The sequence below is a fragment of the Psammomys obesus genome, unplaced genomic scaffold (assembly GCF_907164565.1).
Source record: "Psammomys obesus unplaced genomic scaffold, mPsaObe1.curated_primary_1811, whole genome shotgun sequence".
NCBI classification, from domain to species: Eukaryota; Metazoa; Chordata; class Mammalia; order Rodentia; family Muridae; genus Psammomys; species Psammomys obesus.
In genome coordinates this window covers 12,022,346-12,031,139 of record NW_026596117.1, presented here as the reverse complement: position 1 = coordinate 12,031,139, position 8,794 = coordinate 12,022,346, and the positions used below count along the sequence as shown (strand labels likewise).

Sequence of the window (8,794 nt, the reverse complement as noted above, 5' to 3'; positions counted from 1 at the left end):
CTCTGCTTCCACAAGTTCTGGAATTACAGATGTACATCACCACACCAGATGAAAATTATTTCTTCCTTAAGTTTCTTTTTGTCAGAGTGGCTTTTTAAAAAGATATTTTTGTTTCTTTGATTTGTATTATCAGGAGTGACTGAAATGAAAAATATAATTGAGTCCCATCATTATTGTCATTATGGAAATGGCTTTAAGAGAAAACTGATCAGATGAATATTATTGCTCCCCACTCTTCAACTGGTCGATAGATGCCACTGATAAAACAGGCCCAGAGAATCTGTCCAGAATGCTCAAGATATGCTGTACTATACAACACATCTGTTCTTGGGGAGAACACGTAGGATATAATTATGTTTACTTCTTGAGCTCATCATACAAGACAAGCACAAAGGCCCCACCCATGCCTCTGAGAACGTTGGACCATGTGCCCTTTAAAAAAAGCCTTGCTTCCTTCATCACGCTCTGCCTTCCACCAGTAGTCAAGTGTGTCAAGTGTGCCTGTATACATGATATTCATTCCTTTGCATCCTGACTGCATCATCATACATCTTCATATGACGGTAAACCATGTCAAAGGTTAGGAAGTCAGGTCAGCAACAGCAGTGACAGACTGAGCAATCGCCCAGCTGATAAAGATGTGCGTGTTCTTGGGATCTGGAAGCATTCCCTTTGCATTGTCATAGATACCAAAGTAGGCAGCTTGGTAGATGATAATGCCCTGTACCGACCCATTAAAGCCTTGGTACAGGCCCATAATCCCATCTTAACCAGGCAGTCACCAAGGCCTTTGAGCAAAATCAAGAGGGCATACAAAGCACAGGATGTGGCCCCACCAGCACCACCTGATGCCATGTTTCCTGCAAAGAGGACCAAAACTGGGTCCTCTTGTTCACACCACCCAGAAAGATCTGCTTATATTTGTCTTTGAAGGCAAAATTGAGAGCCTGGATGGGGAAGTACCTGATGACATTGGCCAAGTTAGCACGCCAGAAGGACAGGATTCCCTGTCCCTTGGAGATACGAACGACAGGGTCTAAAAGCTTACCTGCAGTGATTTGCCTCCTGGAATGCTATACCTGCAGTTTGACCTGCTCGATGGGTGCTGCCTCCATCTTAGAGATGGCCATGGTCACTCCACCAGCCAAGACCAGCTATGTTCTTGGTGAAGGACACAGTGGCATCTGTTGTGTTGAAAGAAAAGAAGAGGTAGGCAACTGCAGGACAGGACTGGGTGGATGCCTGGCTGTGACTCCTGGACTGTGGGCCAGAGTGGCTTTTTTCTTTTTTCACAGAAACAAAAAATTAATAAATGCATTATGTTTTGTGATCATTGGTGATAGCAGGATGTCATTGATTTTCAGTGGGTAGCTGTATCTTGCATGATTTGATGTCACTGCTATTTCGGCAATGTCTTCTTCCTCCTGGAGTGGTCTTGGGAATAGGGCCCTTCTCAGTAAGACGATCCCCAAATGAAACCAGAAGAAGTACACACACCAACAGATGCCAGATGCTTACATCACCACACAGACACACACGAGAAACACAAGTGAAGCAATATTGTTCTTCTGGGGATTCAACGCAGAAGAGGGAAGTAGCTCTGCACCCCTCACCTGCGAAAAACCAGTTCAAAATAGATCAGAGACAGACCCTACTGTAAAACCTGAAACTCTGTGAGTGCCACAGGAAAACACAGGCAGAACAGCTCAGGTTACAGGTGAGGCGGGGGTTGTTTGAAGTAAACCTCAATCAAATAGAAAACCACCCCAGAATTGAAGAACAGGATTTCATGAAACCAAAAAGCAAAGGAAACAACTAGCCAAGTGAAAATGCAGATTACAGGATGGCACACACACAAAAAATCTTTGGCAATTATATAGCCAACAGGGTTAATATCTATAATCAGCAAAGAATGCTAAAAATTAAATACCAAAACCACTGTCCAATGAATAAGCGGGTGAATGAGCTTAAAAATTAGCTCTCAAAGGAAGAAAATCAAATGGCATATAAATATTTGAAAAAAAAAATGTTCACCATCTTCAGCCATCAGGAAAATGCAAATCAAAAGGCGCTTCTAGCTCATCCTAGTTCAGGACTGGCTCTCAGCAAGAGAACATATGCCAATGAAGGCCAGGGAAGATGTGGGAAGCAAAGAACCCTTATTCATTGCTGGTGGGGATATAAATTGGTTCCGTCACTGGAGAAATCGGCACGAAGGTTCCTCAGAAACTAGAAACTGCCATATGACCCAGCTGTACACTCTTGGATATATGCCCAAAGGAGCCTGAGTCAACATGCTGCCGAGATGCTTACGTACCATGTTCATTATGCATTATTCATGATAGCTGAGATGGCTGTAGGGGTTCACCACCTGCCAAATAGCTAAAGAAAGCATGGTACGTATGTGTGACAGAATTGTACTCAGCTGTAAAGAGTGACGTGACATTTACAGGAAAATGGATGGACTTGGAGATGACCGGGTTAGACGCAGTAAGCCAAGCTCAAAGTGACAAATGTTTCCTCTTGTGTGTGGAATCTATGTTTCTGTATGTCTATAATATGTGATATGTAAGGTGGATGGCATGAACGTACAAAGGCATCTATGAGAGAGGAGGAAGAGGTCTAAAGAGAGGTGTAACAAGGGGGACAATGGAATACCTGTGACATGAAAGCAGAGGAAAAGACTGTTTGAGGGGAGTAAAGGAGCCAGAAAGAAGAGGAAGGAGAAGGCAAATAAATTATAATGATCTACATATTTATTTTATATTACACGCATGATTTTATATTACATATGTCATTTGTAATGATATGTAGCTCATTTTCTACACACACACGACAACACGACCTTGCTTTGTATGTTAACTGAAAATTGCATGTAATTTATATTTCCTTGCTTTTATGGGGTACTGATGTGGAATTGAAGCTACTTTATGCAAAGTATTGAAGTATTCAGATTTGTTAAGCAAACAAAACAAAGGTAACCATTTAGGAAAAATAATAGCCACTAAGTCTTAACTAGTGTCCGGTTAACTAGTGCCACATGAAGGCCTTCCATCCAATTTCCCAGTCAGTTATTTGAACAGGCTCACTTGGCTGACCCCTGACCCCAGGAAGCCCCTGTGACTTTTGATCTGCAGAAAGTGAAGATGGCTAACTCCCACCATATGACAGATACTATTGAAAAGATGTTACATTAGGTTGCACTGAAGTGCCACAGCAGACGAAGAAGACAAGTGGCCAAGTCCTGGATCCCAGTCTGGACTGTTTCAATTTGCGCTTGCCCATGGTTATTCTAAGCAAACTCATGTCTCTGAATTTGACTCCTAAGTAAGCCAGAGTCAGCCCTTGAGTGCGATGAGGGTTGCCACACTAAGTATAGAACTCAGCTCTCCGCCCTGCAGCTTTGAGGGTAAAGGTGGGGCAAATTCAAGGCCAGCCGTGTGGCAATTTTAGAACGGTAAGGCAGCTGCCAATAGTTTGAGGCAAGCCCTGTGGGCAGTGGATGCCATGTCAGCTGTATGGTGGGGCCCAGCACAGGGCAGGTGAGGCAGACAAGACGTCTCTTCCCAAGCATGTGTTTCTGATTCTCCAGTCTTTGGTCTTGGAGGAAAAGAATGAGATGGGCCAGGATTTCAGAACAGGGTGGTTATGCACTTGCTTACTTGAAGTTTCTTTATATTGCTTTTCTTACTTTGAAAAAAATAAATGAAAACATTTGGGCTGGAGAAGTGACTCCGCTGGTGGGAGTGCATACTGCTCTTTCAGAAAACTCCAGTTGGGTTCCCAGCACCCATGTGGGTCGGCTTACAACTCCCTGGAACTCCAGACCCCTGGGAATCAGACATCTCTGTTCTCTGTGAGCACCTTCACATGCATACACATAATTAAAACAAAATAAATATTCTTGAGAGAGAGAATGAAACCTCAAAAAATGTTTAGCCATCCAGATGTGATTATAGGAAAAGTGGAGGTTGCTGAGTTCTCTGTCCTTCATTACCCGCCACTCTGTGCCCTGTGTCGATCCACTTATATAAGTAACTACTGTGTCATGGTGAGTTACTGGATATGGAACCTTCTAAACATCTTCCTGTGTACACACACACACACACACACACACACACACACACACACACTCCAGGGTATATTTTAAAAAAGAAAAAAAAAACATTCTCATGTTCTGGAAGTTAGTATTTAAAGTTTTTAAAATTATGTTTATATTTAATTACTTGCTAATTTCCTCACTTTGTATGTGGGTGCACATCTCAGGATCTAGTTCTCTCCTTCCATCACGGGGATCCCAAGATCCAACCCTGTAGCTTGTCTTTGCTGCTTCGTGGGTTCTTCTTTTTCTCCCCCCCCCCCCATTTTACTCCTATCACTAGATAGAGAAAATAGGATGGGGGAAAGAGAGAGAGATTCTTGAATCTAATTTCTCCTTTGAGCAAGACTACTAACAAACCACAAACAACCCCCCTGACTGACCAATAACCCACCATTTATATACCCTCTGAAAAGTTCCCAGAATTCCAACCATCACACATAGCAGAAACCATCTGCAACTGGCAAAACCACACCTCTGCCAGAGCACAAGACAAATCATAGTCAGCTGTTGTGAAGCAGCCCCATATCCTCAGACCTGGAATTAAAACCAAAACATAGTCTTACAATATTTCTGTGTTTTTTAAAGAAGGAAAAAGCCCAGAATTCTCACTATATAACTTGGATTGTTTGGTTTTCATGTGCCTTTAGCCACTCAGCCATTTTGATAGCCCTGATTGGTACTGCTTGTTACTATTCTAGAACATTCCAGAAAGAAGCAAGATAGGAGCCAGTCTACTTAGGGGGTCATTCCTGTGTTCTCTGGAACTAATTTGAATTAATTAAAATGTATGTGCCACTCACAGGCAGTGTCTACTTTGCTGGGCAGCACAGCTCAGGAAAAAAAGTTATCTCTCTATGCAACACCTAGTGGAAGAAATCTGTCCCCATGTTTTCCCCAGTGAGTGGCTCTTTCTGTGCTCTAACCCTGATACATGGGAGACCTGGGGACACTGAAGATGAAAATTACTATGTAGCAATTATTCAAATTACACACACACACACACACACACACACACACACACACACACCATACAGAATCAACTAAGCAGGGCTCATAGGGACTCACAGAGAATGAAATGGCAATCACAGAGCCTATATGGGTTTGCACTAAATCCTCTGCATACATGTTATGGCTTTGTAGTTTGGTATTCTCGTGGAACTCCTAACAGAGGGAACGGGGTTGTCTCTGATCTTTTTGCCTGCTCCCAGGACTCTTTTCGTCCTACTGGGTTGCCTCACCCAGCCTTTATATTAGGGTTTGTACCTAGTCTTATGGTATCTTGTTATGCTGTGTTTTGTTGATATCTGTGTTAGGCCTGTTCTTTTCTGAAGGGAAATGGAGGAGGAGTGGATCTGGAAGAGAGAGGAGGTTGGGGGGTACCGGGAGGAGGGGAGTGAGGGGAAACTGAGGCTGGGATACATTATATGAAAAAAAGAATAAATAAAATCCACACTAATGTGAGGTTGGTGCAGAGGGGGAATTCTGTTGATCACCAGTTGCTATTTTACTATGGGAATAAGAGAAAATATAAAGTCTGTTTACTCCAAGGCTGATCCCTCCAAAGAGGAAACTGAATGTGAATGTCCTCCATAGGCTCATGAGTTTGGACACTTGGTCCTTGTTTGGGAAGGCTGCTGAACCCGGAGGAAGTGGAGCATTGCTGGAAAAGGTGGGTCATGGAGGGCCAGCCTTAAGGCTTCCTTATGGCCACCAGTTTCCAGAGTATGGATGCATTATAATGAGCCCATCTTCTGCTCAGGCCGTTATGCCTGCCCTATCATTATGGAATGAGCTCCTTGAACTATGAGCCAGAATAAACCCTTCTTCCCTTAATCCGTTTCTTGTTAGTTACTTGGCCACAGCAGAAACCCAAGGTCGTCTCGTTTCTCCCAGGCAAATGTTAAATTGCATCCCTCTAAACCATTTAGGAACATTTGATTCTGGCACCTCATCCTGGCACCTACTAAGGCCAAATGGCCATCATCTCACTGTTTACCCTTGCCTGCTCCCCACCTGCATTTTTGTTGTTCATTTATTTGTTTGTTTATTTTCCAGAGCTGGGAATTGAACCCAGGGCCTTATGTATGTTAAGCATGTACTGTATTACTACATCACAATTAAAAACCCCAAAACAGAGTCACTAAATTTCCATATTTGTTTCGTGAGCTTCTCAAACCAGGTCCGAGGTAATTATACCCATCTGTAAACGGCCTCCTGTGCCCAAAGTGGCTGCAATCCAATCCTTGGAAAAATCCAAGATGACACTGCACAGAGACAGGAGGAATGTGAGCCATCTGTTGGAACTTTCTAGAGGGGGTTTGGTTAATAGCTAGCCCTCCACCCCCTGAGCTGGGTGTGTATCTTAGTTTCTTCCATCTCTTCTCAAATTGCCCGTGAAGCCAAGGATGCAGTGTTGATCAGAGTCCTGCTGCAACTTCCAAGCATCTTTTAGGCAGCAAGCATAATTGAAGGTAGTAGATGGACATGTTGGCCTTTTATCTTTCACTACATGAAAAAAAATCCCATTTTTAATTAAAAAAAAATCTCAGTTCATTAAGACAGAAAACATGCAGGAAGAAAGAATTTAAAAAGAAATGACCAAAACCTTCACTCAGTCATCACGACTATTGATGTTTGTGTGACTATTATTTCATACACTTTTCGCTGTGTGGGTATACAAATATGTAATCTTGTCTTTAGGAGTACAACATCTGGAAAGGCATGAAAGCAAGTCCAGACTCGAGGAAGAGGAGATGAAGGATCACTGTCATGTGTATGGGTCTGGGAAATGCCACAGAGCATGAGCTTCCTTGTGGAACCCCATCCATGGCTTCTGGCCATGGGTACCTTCTGTTTTCTCCTTTTTTCTTCTCTGTCTCCTACCATAGTCCCTACACTCTTATATACCCCTTTCTATTTCCAAGGACACAGAACCATTCTGAAGTTGAGTATCTCTCAGCTCATGTGAGTGGACCTTTCTCCTCACAGAGCAGAGAAAGACACCTCAGGTATCTCACAGATGCCAGCTGTGAGGGAAAGCACCCACAATCCTGTTCATCCTGAAGGCCACACTTTGCCCGCTCAAACGCTGTATCAGAGAACCTTCCATCACCGTGATAAGATACCAGAGGTAGATGCTTTATTTTAGCTCGTTGTTTCAGAGTTTGGGTGCTGCTTGGCCCTGTTGCTTTGAGTCTGTCAAGGCAGAGCATCACCAGATGAACACATAGTAAAGATCCTGGGAGCTGGGAAGCCGAGAGAGGAAGAGTCTGGGTTCCAAAGTGCCTTTGGATCCATCTGAAATGGCTAACTTCCTCTCAAAAAGCCCCATTAAATATTTATTTTATGTATTTAGGTATTTTTCTTGAATGTAACTCTATGCACCATGCGCATGCCTGATGTCTACAGAGGCTAGAAGAGGGCATTGGATCTCCAGGAACTGGTATCACCGATGGTCATGAGCTGCCTTTTGGATGCTGGGAATCAAACCTAAGTCTTTGGAAGAGCACCCAGCACTCTTAACCACTGAGTTATCTCTCCAGCCTCTAGACTCCACTTCTTATAAGCTCTACCATCTCCTGATAGTGTTACAGGCTTAGGACCAAGATGTGTTTGAGCCTTTGAGAGACAGTTAGAGTCTCTATTACAGTAGCGCCTCTTTATCCTTCTACCATTCTACACTGGGAAGCTTTACAAGGAGGGGAAATGACTCATTCTGGTATTATGAAGATAAGGGATGGTATCAATAAAACTGAATTTCGCCCCTTGTCAGGACAGAATCCTTCTGGAGGTATTTCCTTTAGACCTTGATGTTTTCATCTTTAAACTGGGAATAATGCTATCTTCTTCACAGGGTTGTTGGGATGATAAAGGGGAATGCATGCAGCAGTATGAAAATTACCAAGAGTTAGACACCCCGGCTGCTGTCTGACCGTCTCCAAGAGGACTCTAAGGAGGTCAGCCTTCCTGGACCTGGTCCTTAACTTTCGAAGTCTAGCCTTTAGATAGTTTATTTAACTCATTGTCAAAACTCATGAGACTAAATTGCAAGCCAAAAGCACAGTTTACAAATAATAGGTGTATCATGCTGTTGATTGCCTAGTCTGCAGGGACAGTAGGTTGTAGGAAGATGATTTCTGGGTGAACTGCAAAGGCAGGACTCTATTGGGTTTGTGACTGATGGCATCCTGAAGTGACAGTTCATGGCTATCACAGCTGTAGGGACAGTGCTGCTGCAGGACAGCAGGCTGGAAGCATTAGGTCACTGCAGCTTTTATCTCTCCATTCCCCTCTTTCTGGCCACCATAATGCCCCAGCCATGACTGTATGAACATTTCTCATTAGGCGGCATCTGTGCTTCCATTTACACTATCTCAGGTAGGAACTTGTGCCATTGAAAGTGAGCAGGTGTAGCTGTAAGGCAGCATGCTGTAGTCTAGAAAAGCAGAAGTAAAAAACAACCAAATTAATCAGGTTTAAAAAGTAGGCTGGGGCAGAGGAGATGGCTCAGCTGGTCAAGGGCTTGTCAAACAAGCACGAAGACCCAAGCATTGCTCTAGCACCCACTATAAGGCAGGCAGTGCATGCCATTAATTTTGGCACTAGAAAGATGGAAACAGGAGGTGCCCTAGATCATGCAGGCCAGCCAGTCTGGTAAATCAGAAATCCAGTGCTTTTTTTTTTTTTTTTTTT

General features: G+C 43.4%; 1 pseudogene; it reads right to left on the bottom strand.

The window, feature by feature from the left end:
- Positions 1–580: 580 nt before the first annotated feature.
- The window catches only part of LOC129692713 (ADP/ATP translocase 2-like), a 9,495-nt pseudogene continuing 1,281 nt past the window's right edge, over positions 581–8,794 (bottom strand).